The sequence below is a fragment of the Hippocampus bargibanti genome, linkage group LG09 (genome assembly GCF_051943395.1).
Source record: "Hippocampus bargibanti isolate YZ-2025 linkage group LG09, ASM5194339v1, whole genome shotgun sequence".
In the NCBI taxonomy this organism is placed as follows: domain Eukaryota; kingdom Metazoa; phylum Chordata; class Actinopteri; order Syngnathiformes; family Syngnathidae; genus Hippocampus; species Hippocampus bargibanti.
In genome coordinates, this window is record NC_142742.1 from 3,792,501 (window position 1) to 3,805,594 (window position 13,094).

Sequence of the window (13,094 nt, forward strand, 5' to 3'; positions counted from 1 at the left end):
CCCTCTAGAAGCCTTTACAATGAAAAACTTGTGAGGACCGGCCAAAAGGTCCTCACTTGTCAAAAATGTTCTCACTCCGGATGGTATAAAATGTTAGTGGTCCTCACAAGACTAGCCATACAAACACAGACACACACGCATCAAGCGGCGCGGCGCGACTTGACAGCTCCCCAGGCTCCAATCCTGGAAAGGCGGGACACAAGTGTGCAACGGTGCATGCCGGGAGAGACGAAAAGGACCCGGACGTTTGTCTCTGAGTCCCTCCCCACCCCCGAGCTCGGTTAATACTTAATGTCCCGACACACACACACACATACACGCACACATATGCACGTGGGGACTTGATCAACACAATCACACACATGTGCGCACCCCCAAGGGGCACGCGTGCACGTTCACTCACAGTGCATGAAATATTCAGGAGCCTATGAAATAATGATGAACATTGATGGAATGAGACTTGCTAATTTAACGGGGACGCACTCCCTTTGTTGGGGAACAAAAATCGGAGACGACACACACACACACACACACACACACATTTTTTTTCTTTTCCGCCGCAAATACAAAGTGAAGAAAACCAGAACGCACACCACTTCGACATTTCAAACGCGTTGGTCCAATTGAGTTCTGCGAATCAACAAGAAAAAAAATGGAGGGCTAACGGCGAATTAGCTTAAAGCATTTTATTCGACGGGAAGGAAACGTGGAACTGCAGTAAAGTGGAGACGATGGAGTCACCGAAATTGAAACTGGCTTTGGGTTGTTTTTTTTTTTGGGGGGGGGGCTGGATCATATAAATATTTATGTACATACACACCGATTTTATCTCATGTTCATTTGGTCTAATGGATGCATAATGTAACCCCCAGCCTCTACTGTAGCGCCTTATAATGCGGTATGCCTTATACATTGAACGTATTTTAAAATAGGTCATTTGTTGTAGGTGTGTCTTCAACAAAAAGCTAGCTAGATAGCTAATAGAAAGCTAGCTAGCTAGAGAGCTAATCGAAAGCTAGATAGCTAATAGATAGCAAGATAGTGACTAGATAGCGAATAGATAGCTAATATAGCAATATAACTACATAGGTAATAGCTAGATAGCTAATAGATAGCAAATAGATAGCTAGCTAGGTAGCCATCAAAAATAAGGTCAATACAACTGGAAAAAAAATCTGCATTTTTCCCCTCAAGGCACTTAAAGACATTCACACAGGCCACACATAGCTCATAGAAAGCTAGCGAGTTAGAGAGCTACTAGAAAGCTAGCTATATAGCTAATAGATAGCTAGATAACTAATGGATAGCAAGATAGCTACTGGATAGCTAGATAGCTAATGGATAGCAAGATAGCTACTGGATAGCTAGATAGCTAATAGATAGCTAATAGATAGCAAGATAGATAAGAGATAGCTGCTAGATAGCCATGTAGCTGCTGAATACCTAATAGATAGCAAGATAGCTACTAGATCGCTAATAGATAGCAAGATAGCTACTAGATAGCTAATAGATAGCTAGATAGCTACTAGAGAGCCAGATAGCTGCTAGATAGCCAGATAGCTGCTAGATAGCTACTAGATAGCCATATAGCTGCTAGATAGCCAGATAGTTAGCTAGGTAGCCATCAAAAAATAAGGTAAATACAACAGAAAAAAACATTTTTGCATTTCCCCCCTCTAATAGAAAGCTATCTAGCTAGCTAATAGAAAGCTAGATAGATAGCTGGATAGCTAATAAATAGCTAGATAGCTAATAGATAGCTGCTAGATAGCTAATGGATAGCAAATAAATAGCTAGCTTGGTAGCCATCCAAAAAATAAGGTAAATACAACTGAAAAAAATATTTCCGCATTTTTCCCCTCAATGCACATAAAGACAATCACACATATGGCCACGCAGGTGTTTAACTTGTATCTGCAGCGAGTAGATAAGCGACCGGAAGGAAGGATGGATACCAGCGAACGAACCCCCCTACGTCCCCCCCAAAAAAAGAACAACAGAAAAGTCCCGAGATTACAAACTGGACCCACTTGGGGCATGAATGAAAGGAAGGAAGTCCAAATCCCGCCTGGAATAACACAGAAGTCCCAACAGGGGGGGGGGGGGGTAGAACAAATGCACACAAACACTCCGCTGGGGCAAAAAAAATGAAGACAAAAAAAGTGTGTGAGAGAGCACAAAGACAAGCAAGCGGGATATAATAATGCTAATAATAATAATAAGAAATAATAATATAAATAATAATATAAAAAAATAAATTAAATAATAATAAATATAATAATAATAATGATAATAATAATAATAATAAAAAAATAATAAAATAAATAATAATCATAATAATAATAATAATAATAATAATAATAAGAAGAAATAATAATATAAATAATAATATAAAAAAAAATAAATTAAATAATAATAAATATAATAATAATAATGATAATAATAATAATAATAAAATAATAAAATAAATAATAATCATAATAATAATAATAAGAAGAAGAAGAAGAAGAAGAATATAAATAATATAAATTAAATAAATAAAATAAATTAAATAATCAATAATAATAAATAATGATTTTAATCTGTTCATTAGAACATGCTTGACGTAAATGGGTTAGTGTGTGAGAGAGCACAAAGACAAGCAAGCGGGATATAATAATAATAATGATAATAAGAAATAATAATATAAATAATAATAATAATATAAATAAAATAAATTAAATAAATAATAATAATAATGATAATAATAATAATAAAAAATAATAAAATAAATAAATAATAATAATAATATAAATTAAATAAATAAAATAAATTAAATAATCAATAATAAATAATAAATAATGATTTTAATCTGTTCATTAGAACATGCTTGACGTAAATGGGTTAAAGTGTGTGAGAGAGCACAAAGACAAGCAAGCGGGATATAATAATAATAATAATAATAATAAAATAATAATAATAATATACATACTAATAATATAAATAATATAAATAAAAAAAATAAAATACATAAATAATAATAATAATAATAATAATAATAATAAATAATAATAACAATATAAATAATAATAATAATAATAATAATAGTAGTATAAATAATAATAATATAGATAATATAAATAAAATAAATTAAATAAATTAAATAATAAATAATAAATACATAATAATAAATAAATAATAAATAATAATGATTTTAATCTGTAATTTTATTTTGGGCCAAAAAAATAATTATTGTATTTTATTATGACTGTAATATGCTTATTTTAATTTCAACATGCTGTAATAAAAAAAATATAATAATAATTATAATAATAATAATAATAATAATAATAATAATAATAAGGTCTTACCTGGCGCAGAAAAGGTTCAGGAGAAAGTTGGTGGTGTCGGGTGAGCATGAAAGAGAAAAACAAAAACAAAATGGAGGGTAAACATTGCATGACTGTGAGGGGGGGGGTTAGCGGGGGTGGTATACAGTGTTGAGGGGGTGGTAGTGTTGTTGGCAGCGAGGATGGCTTGACACCTCATTATAAATGAATGAAAGCTCTGGGGAGAAAGACACAAATGGAGAGAGAGAGAGAGAGAGAGAGAGAGAGAGAGAGAGAGAGAGAGAGAGAGAGAGAGAGAGAGAGAGAGAGAGAGAGAGAGAGAGAGAGAGAGAGAGAGAGAGAGAGAGAGAGAGAGAGAGAGAGAGAGAGAGAGAGAGAGAGAGAGAGAGAGAGAGAGAGAGAGAGAGAGAGAGAGAGAGAGAGAGAGAGAGAGAGTTTGAGAGAGAGAGAGAGATAGAGAGACAGAGAGATTTTGAGAGAGAGAGAGACAGAGAGAGAGCCAATGAGAGAAAGAGAGAGAGATTTTGAGAGAGACAGAGAGAGAGAGAGACAGAGAGAGAGAGAGAGAGAGAGAGAGAGAGAGAGAGAGAGAGAGAGAGAGAGAGAGAGAGAGAGAGAGAGCCAATTAGAGAAAGAGAGAGAGAGAGAGATTTTGAGAGAGACAGAGAGAGAGAGCCAATTAGAGAAAGAGAGAGAGAGAGAGAGAGATTTTGAGAGAGAGAGAGAGATATTGAGAGAGACAATTAGAGAAAGAGAGAGAGAGAGAGATTTTGAGAGAGAGAGAGAGAGAGAGAGAGGGAGAGAGAGAGAGAGAACCAATGAGAGAGAGAGAGAGAGAGTTTGAGAGAGAGAGAGAGAGAGACAGAGAGAGATAGAGAGAGATAGATAGAGAGACAGAGAGATTTTGAGAGAGAGAGAGACAGAGAGAGAGCCAATGAGAGAAAGAGAGAGAGAGAGATTTTGAGAGAGAGAGAGAGAGAGAGAGAGAGAGAGAGAGAGAGAGAGAGAGAGAGAGAGAGAGAGAGAGAGAGAGAGAGAGAGAGAGAGAGAGAGAGAGAGAGAGAGAGAGAGAGAGAGAGAGAGAGAGAGAGAGCGAGCTCGGCAGACGAACAGGTAAGTTAGAGAAACAGTACAGAGGAGTGATTCCCCAATGGCCCCCTTTTGTCTCTTTCCAAATTTTCCTCCAGGTTGGGAGGCAATCGCTTTTCAGATGGCGCTCCAAGGAGAGAGCCAGTTGGGTCAGTTATCAGAATGTTATTTCCGTAAATAAAAGTACATCATAAATAATATAATATAAAAAGACAAAACAACATAAATAAATAAAGAATAATAATAATGATAATTATTCAGCTGGTGAATCCGTTATGGGAATTTTATTCGTGCAAATAGCGGCAAAAATAAAGAAATAAATGCGGTTATCAAAATTGTCAATTTCAGTTTTATTTTAACAAACCAACCTTCCGTCATGCGACAGGCAGATGCTTTTCAATTGGGGGGGGGGACCCCAAGTGACACCCGACGGTGGGGTGGGGGGGGGTGGGGGTGTCTGTGGTCATGAGGAGACGACGAGGAGGGGGCTCGGGGGAGGGGCAAACGGAAGACATGGACAGACAAAGAGGGGTGGTCCCGAGAGACGCTCGCAGTAGCTCAAAGCTGTCAGAAAGCATATTTGCGTCATGTTGGCGTGCGTGTCCGCTGGAAGGTGAGCATGCAGCGGGGGTTGGGGGTGAGGGGGTATAAAGGGGGGGCTTTTATTCTCTCTCACCAACAATAAATTAATCACGAGACAAGCTGACGGTTGACGGCGGCGGTAGCTCCATGCATATGCAGTGATGCATTCAAATGCCATCGTACTATCGAGATATAGCGATACCTTACTTTACGAACTTAATTAGTTCCCAGACAGTGTGTGTAAGGCGAAAAGTGTGTATCCCAAAAACAAATTTACCATAGGAAAGCCTTAAAATGAGAATAATCCGTTCCCAGGTCCCCATAATTTTCTACTTTCTAATATTTCGAAGCCTTAAAATTATACAAAATATACCTTATTTTATGTATAATAAATGTGCTATGGTATTATAATTAAAGAAATAAACTGTACTGTATAATAAAGTCATTTTATTTACCTTTGTGATGGTCGTTGATGGCTTGATGGAATGGAGTGGTCGCTTCTTTCACCATCTTGAGGACTGATCCCTTGTAGGTGCTTTCTCTGCGATAATTTTACCTAGTTCCTCATCAATTGTGTTCTGTTTAGCTGGGTTGATAGCTTTTTGCATCATGTGCATGTGCAGGTTATTTGTGGAGCCTGATTGATGGGATATTTTAACCTTCCAGTCTACACTCTGCTTTTGAACTATCAATGTTGAAACAAGTCAAAATTTCACTGTTTTCTATCCATTTTGTCACTTTCTCTTTCTGTCGTCTGCCTGTCTCTTTAATGTTTAACCCCCCCCCCCTCGTCACTGGTGCGTTCTTGACCAATCACGTGGCATTAACCGAAGACAGGGGGCGGGGGATAGAGGACCAAAAAAAAAAGTCGGCTGCCATATTCTTTTTTTGGAAAACAGCTTCACGCTCTTCCTCTCTGTGTCTGTAACTCCCACCCTCACTGCTGCGTTCTTGACCAATCACATGGCTTTAACTGACGACTGGGGGCGGGGAATAGAGGACCAAAACAAGCCGGCTGCCATTTTCTTGTTCTCATTCGCGAACGACACATCACTCTTTGTGGCAACATGTTTTTTCCATGTCCATGTTTCCATGTTCCGGCTTCAGCTGTTGTTAAAGCGCTATAGTAACCAACATGTATGCATTGCATTTTATTTTGGACAGCCGCCCCCATTTCAAGCTCAGATAACTCCCACACCCATGCAATTTAGGAATTAACGATTTTTTTTTTTACGATGAAAGAAGAAAGTGTACGGTTTCTTACGCTGCATTGAATATTGATGTCGTCCTAAAACTCAATATTCTGTGGGTCCTAGAATTTGAGTAAAAATGACAAAAACCCTGGCACTCGAATGGACACATTTTTGTCTTGCAGTGAATGAGTTCAGATGCATGAAAACTGTATATTTGTTGGTTTGAACATGACATGAATGCTAAAAAAAAATCAGATTGGATTGTTTTATTTGTATTTTGAGGCAGGCGTGAGCGGGTCCATTGTGACTAAAATGTCGAGAACTGAAAATAATGACTCTATGCTAATTGCTACATTCTTCGTTAGCTCATACTCAGTTCGTTAATATGAATGGCAATCGACTATGCGCTTCTTTCAGCGTAGTCCCACTCGCAAACAAACAAACAAACAATACTTCTCACTTTGGCACCAAATTCAACAAGCACAAAGAAGCATTCTTTGTTTTTCTTCCCAGTAAGCAAAAAAAACAGGTCGAGCTTATGCAATTAATAGCTCAGCAGGCCATTATTTATGACATCCCGTTTGTCTCTGCGGCTTTCTTTGCCTTTTAAAAGGCAAATTTAACGAGAAAGCGGCATACGGAGAGCGGGCCAGGCGCCCCAATTCCCCCTTCTACAAAAACAAAACAAAACAAATACAGTGATACCTTGGTTTACGAACTTAATTGGTTCCCAGACAGAGTGTGTAAGGCGAAAGGTGTGTATCCCAAAAATTTATTTCCCATCGGAAACCATTAAAATGAGAATAATCCGTTCCCAGGTAAAACATAATTTTCTACTTTCTAATTTTCTGAGCCTTAAAACTACACAAAATATACCGTATTTTATGTATAATAAATGTGCAACTGTATTATAATTAAATACATAACCTGTACTGTATAATACAGGTGCAGGTGAACTACAACTGCACAGGTGTTTCTCCTTTTAATCAGTGGCAGTTAAAAGGACTCCCGGTACGACCCTTCAGTGTCGAGTCATTGTTTGTTTCACCCTGTCAGGTTGGTTTCGTCCTGTCATGTTTTACTCATGGTTTTGTTTGATACTTTGGACATTTTTTTGTTTTGATGATTTTGTTGTTTGAGATTTTGTCCCCGACGACTTTATTTAATATAATGTGTCAAATACACCTGGCTCTTCCCTCCTGCCTGCTTTTTTTGAGGGTCCACCACCACCTTGCAAATCGCGACACATATAAAAGGACAGTAAAAATAAACATGAATCCTCATCTCGCTAAGTCCTGGTCTCAAAATCTTCGTCTTGAGAATTTTGTCTCGTTTTGTTCAAGTGTTTAGTTCATTTCTAGTGTTTGCACAATCCGCCAGCAACAACACATGAATGAGCATGGGGGGATTGGGGGTGGGGGTTGTAAGGATTTTACCAAGGTGTTTAATTAACCAATCCACAGCTCTACAGCTCAATTAAGAACTGTGATTCACACGCAGCAACACGTCAATGTTTCAGGTGGTGGCACACGGCCAAAGACGCCTGCTCAGAAAAAGCCTTGAAATGAACACAAAGGATTTCTTGTAAAAAAAAGAAAATGATTTTTTTTGGTATATCAATATATTATTTTTATAATACAGTGAGACCTCAACTTACAAACACCTTATCTTACAAACTTTTCGTCTTACAAACGTCAAATTTATGAAAATTAAACCTTATAATAAGCACTAATTTCATAATACACACCCACCACGGCTGGCGGAGTGATCTTCGGCGGAAGCACACGACCGAACAGCACCAGAGTGACTTATTTCATTACAATACAATAGCACATTCATTATACATAGAATAAGGTATGTTGTGTGTAGTTTTTTTAGGCTTATTTATTTGAAAAGTATATTTTATGGAAACCCGGGAACGGATTATTCCCATTTTAATGGTTTCCTATGGGATTTTTTTTTTTGAGGTACACACTTTTCGCCTTACACACTCTGTCTGGGAACCAATTAAGTTTGTAAGTTGAGGTCTCACTGTATTATAATATATATTTTTATAATATTTTTTTATTAAAGAAGAGAGTATAAGGTTTCTATCATTGTATTGAATGTTTATGTAGTCCTAAAACTCAATATTCTGTGGGTCCTGGAATTTGAGTCAAAATGAAAAAAAAACCCTGGCACTGGAGTGGACACATTTTTTTGTATGTCTGTCAGTGAACAAGTTAAAGCACAACTAACACCACTTTTTTGTTTCCTAACTGACATCAGAAAAACGTTTTATAGCATCGAAAATACCCAAAACACGCAGGCTATTTTTAGTCAAATGAAAAACACCAATAAAAATGACTTAAAGTGTCTCAAAACTGCTTCAACATGACCTCGGAAATGGCGAATTTCAGAAGTTCCCGCCCACTTGTTCGTGAAATACGATCAGTAGAAGTCATTTGAAGCCATTTTACAAATTATGGACACAACTTGTTGAGCCTAAAAAAACAAGACATTGTTGTCCGCTTTTTGACAATATCTAATTCAAAGGTCTTAAAAAGGACCCGTTCTGTATAGCAAGTGAAATAAAAGAGAAATTACTTTTATTTTTTTGCTCTCAAATGATCGTAGGATCGTATTCAAAAAGATTGGATTTCCACACAGTGAAATAATCCTAAACTCTCTTTCTTTCGTGGGTTTTGGGTATTTTTTTTGGGGGGGGGGGGGGGCAGCGGTGGAGGTGAAACCTGCTCCAGTGGTTGAGTCATCCAGCAGCTCTTTTCTTTGGCAAAATAATAAATGGCACATGGAGCCTGACAAAATAAAAATATATATATATAAAAATCTGCCGCACATGTACACAAGGCGTCTTTTGTGAGCTCCATTTTTCACCGAAAACGAAGGTGACATCACTTTTTTTTTTTTTTTTCCTAAAGCGAGTATGAGCAAGTCACACAATCGTGATTCCCACTGACATGAAAACGAGGAAGCCGCCCGAGAAAAATGACAACAGTATGTGGCGAGGGGATTTCAACAAAAAAAAAAAAAGACGCGTGAGAATGTCAGTGAACACAAAAGGTGAGAATTGAGAAGACCCCCCCCCCCCCCTGCCGCCTGACAACAATGGGAAGGATCAGATTAATGCAAGGCTTTGTAGTGAGAGAAAAGATGAAGGGAAAGATGATGAGTTGGAAAGATGGAGGACGGCGGGGTACACCCGCCAATTGCTTTCCAGATAACACTTTATTTTATTTTATTGTATTATTATATTTATATATTATATTATATTATATTATATTATATTATATTATATTATATTATATTACAGTAAAGTTTCGTTATATCGATATTCAAGGGAGTCCGAAAAAATATCGATATAACCGGGACTATCGATATATCTGACCCTGCGCGCATGTAATTTTCTCCGTGCGTGCATAGAAATAGTATCGATATAACCGGGACTATCGCTATATCAGATATCGATATAACGAGACTTTACTGTATATTATATTATATTATATTATATTATATTATATTATATTATATTATATTATATTATACTATCTTTCCTTTCCTTTCCTTTTATTTTTTTAATGTATTTTATTTTTAATATATTTTATTTTGAATGTATTTTATTTTTTATTTTATTTTTAATTCATTTTATTTGTATTTTATTTTTTATTTTATTTTTAATTCATTTTATTTGTATTTTATGTATTTTATTTTAATTAATTTCATTTCATTTCATTTCATTTAATTAATTTTATGTAATGTATTTTAGTTTAATTTTATTTTTATGTGATTTTATGTTATTATTTTAATGTTATTTTACTTATTTTGTTTTTATTTTATGTTATTCTTATTTTGCGATTTTATGTTATTTTTATTTTATGTTATTTTTATGTTATATGTTATTTTATTTTATGTTATGTTATGTTATGTTATGTTATGTTATGTTATGTTATGTTATGTTATCTGTTACCGTTTCCTCAAAGTTTCCCTTTTATTTGGTGGACGCTTTATACACCCAACTTGCCCCTCCCAATGCCTCTAAATCTTAATCCTAGCCCTGAGCCTCAAAAGCATTTGTTTATATTTGGTTTCAGGCACTTCAAAATCTTTGTCTAAAAGTCCTAATCGGTAAAACAGCGGATTTCGTCAATCCGGGTCACAATTTAGTCTCAAATATTTAAAATCTTGGTTAATTTGGTTACATTTACACATAAAAAAATGAGTCATGTTCAACGGGATCGCATTTTTTTCAAAGTTTTGCTTTGGACTTGGACTTAAACTGTTACCCAAAATGCATTGTGTGTCGCTTTCTCGGTCAGGGCGTTCCCTCCGTGACGTCACAGAAGGGCATCGTCATTAACTTGAAAACAAGACTTCCTGAATATTCAGCGCGAGTCTTAAAACGTAAAATATAGCTAGCTATATGCGGTGGAATCTTTGTAAAATGCGCTCAGTAGAAGTCATTTGATGTGATTTTACAAATTATGGACACAACTTACCAGAGGTGTCTGTTGTCCTTTAAATCTTTCACGATGACATATTTTGAAAGTCTTGGTCCTCAAACCACCATTTTCTTGTTCTGAGCAAAGTTTTGATCTTGACATGGTGTCAACCACTATCATGGTCTCAACGGGCCTTTTTTTTTTTTTTTTTTTTTGTGTGTGACTGCAACGGTCCGCTGCGGCCTGGAGTGCGTACTTCTCTAAACCCCGCCGGCCCCTCAGAGCCATTTTTTTTAATACACTCAATCTCCATCCCCTCCCTCTCTTTTAAGCGCCCTGTTCCCTCTCTGATGAGTGACTGATGAATAAAGTGACTCTTTGAAGTCAAGAGTCGAGGCACGACCGGTCAAGCGTTAAGGGATGTCACACAAAAGACGGCAAAGACCGAGAGGGAGAAAGAAAGGACGGAAGAGGTTGATGCGAAGAAGGGGAGACTGGTCCGGGTGGGCGGGGGGGGGAGGGTTGTCTCTGTCTATTCAATAAGAGGAACTGTCAAATGGTGAACATCCATAAAGTCTCAAAGTATTTGCATTGTGGCGGTCAACATGCGAAAACGAGAGGGGGTAGGGGGACTTAGGGGTGTGTGGCTCAAGTCTCGCTTGCCTGACTTTCTGAAACGAAGGTCTGTAAGGACCGCCTGGAGCTTTTTGGCTTTTGAGAGGTTTCAGTGGCCCCCACATAGACACAGTTCTCTGTTGTGAGCAAGCAAATCAATACAATGCTTGTGTGTGAGGGGTGGAGTGGGAGGGGGGGGGGTTTCAAAACACATTCCACGACTGAACCACCGTATCTTAATTACTCTTGTCGTTTAAGAGTTATTTTGCGTTTTTTGTTGTTCTTTGTATGTGATCTGAAACAGAAAACTAGATGGGACGAAGCGGCGGTATGCACTTCCACAACAGCAGTGGACTCAGATTAAAAATAATTGGCAGATCAAAATATTATTTCTCCACAGGAAAGGGAAATCATTTTCTCACATAAATTTGATGAACCACAGAGATAATATATTAGGAGCCTTAGCCCGGAGTTAATCTCTACTCAGTCCAGTGGTTCTTAAACTGGGTTCGCTCGAACCCTAGGGGTGAGTCGGTCTCAGGGATTCGGTGGATCCTCCACCGCAGAGGTCCACCCCTCAATATAGTCTGCAATTAGTGGGCACAGTCATTGAAAGAAGGGTTCAATGAATGAGCAAATGAAACTGGTCAGGTTCGATGCATCCAACAAGATGAAGAACCACTGACTTGGTCAGAAGCAGTCTCGGTCTCGACCTCGCAAAGTTGTCATCTCAACGTGGCCTCAAGGCTTTCAAGTGTCTGTCTGGACTCTGTTTCAAAGCTTGAAAGGCTCGGTGCCATCAAAGCTTAGCTTTGACATGGTCGTAACCCCTCAGATCTGAGTCTGTACTCCGTCTCGAGCAATTAAAGAAAGGGGGTCGGGATTTCGGTCCTTGGGGGTTGGTAATTGGTCATTTGGATGAGGTGTGTAGTACCAAGAACCAAAGTCACCCACCCCTTACCTATCTTATCGGTCCTTGGTGGTTGGTAACCGGTCATTTGGATGAGGTGTGTAGTACCAAGAACCAAAGTCACCCACCCCTTACCTATCTTATCGGTCCTTGGGGGTTGGTAACCGGTCATTTGGATGAGGTGTGTAGTACCAAGACCCAAAGTCACCCACCCCTTACCTATCTTATCGGTCCTTGGTGGTTGGTAACCGGTCATTTGGATGAGGTGTGTAGTACCAAGAACCAAAGTCACCCACCCCGACCTAGCTTATCGGTCCTTGAGGGTTGATAACTGGTCATTTGGATGAGGTGTGTAGTACCAAGAACCAAAGTCACCCACCCCTTACCTATCTTATCGGTCCTTGGGGGTTGGTAACCGGTCATTTGAATGAGGTGTGTAGTACCAAGAACCAAAGTTACCCACCCCCTACCTATCTTATCGGTCCTTGAGGGTTGATAACCGGTCATTTGGATGAGGTGTGTAGTACCAAGAACCGCAGTCACGCACCCCTTTCCTTAAAGGCTTGGTCTCATCTCAGTGTCAAAGTCCTGGTCTTAATTGGAAATCATATTACACGTTAAAATGTCAAAAGTACAAGGCCTATTCGATGATCAATGCTGCATAAGTAACCAAACTAAAAAGATACACTGCCTCGCGATCAAGTCGTTTTGGGACAGATCTTTTTTTAGTAATCCGGCAGTCAGTGGAAGAGTGCGAGATTAGTTCTGTCTTTTAGATATCACAAGAAAACAATAAAAGGGGTAGTTGGGGTGAAAAAGGGCTCCTCTCTACCATCCACATCCCCCGAGGCTGAGCAGGAGAAGACTTCACTCCCTCGCTCATCTCAATCTCACATCGGATCAGATCACTGGCGGGATAAAAGCACTTCCTGGCACA

General features: G+C 38.1%; 1 protein-coding gene across 2 annotated transcripts in view; it reads right to left on the reverse strand.

Moving 5' to 3' along the window:
• The window catches only part of LOC148893371 (heparan-sulfate 6-O-sulfotransferase 1-A-like), a 74,759-nt gene that overhangs the window by 33,751 nt on the left and 27,914 nt on the right, over positions 1-13,094 (reverse strand). The gene's annotated exons all lie outside the window — the stretch shown is intronic.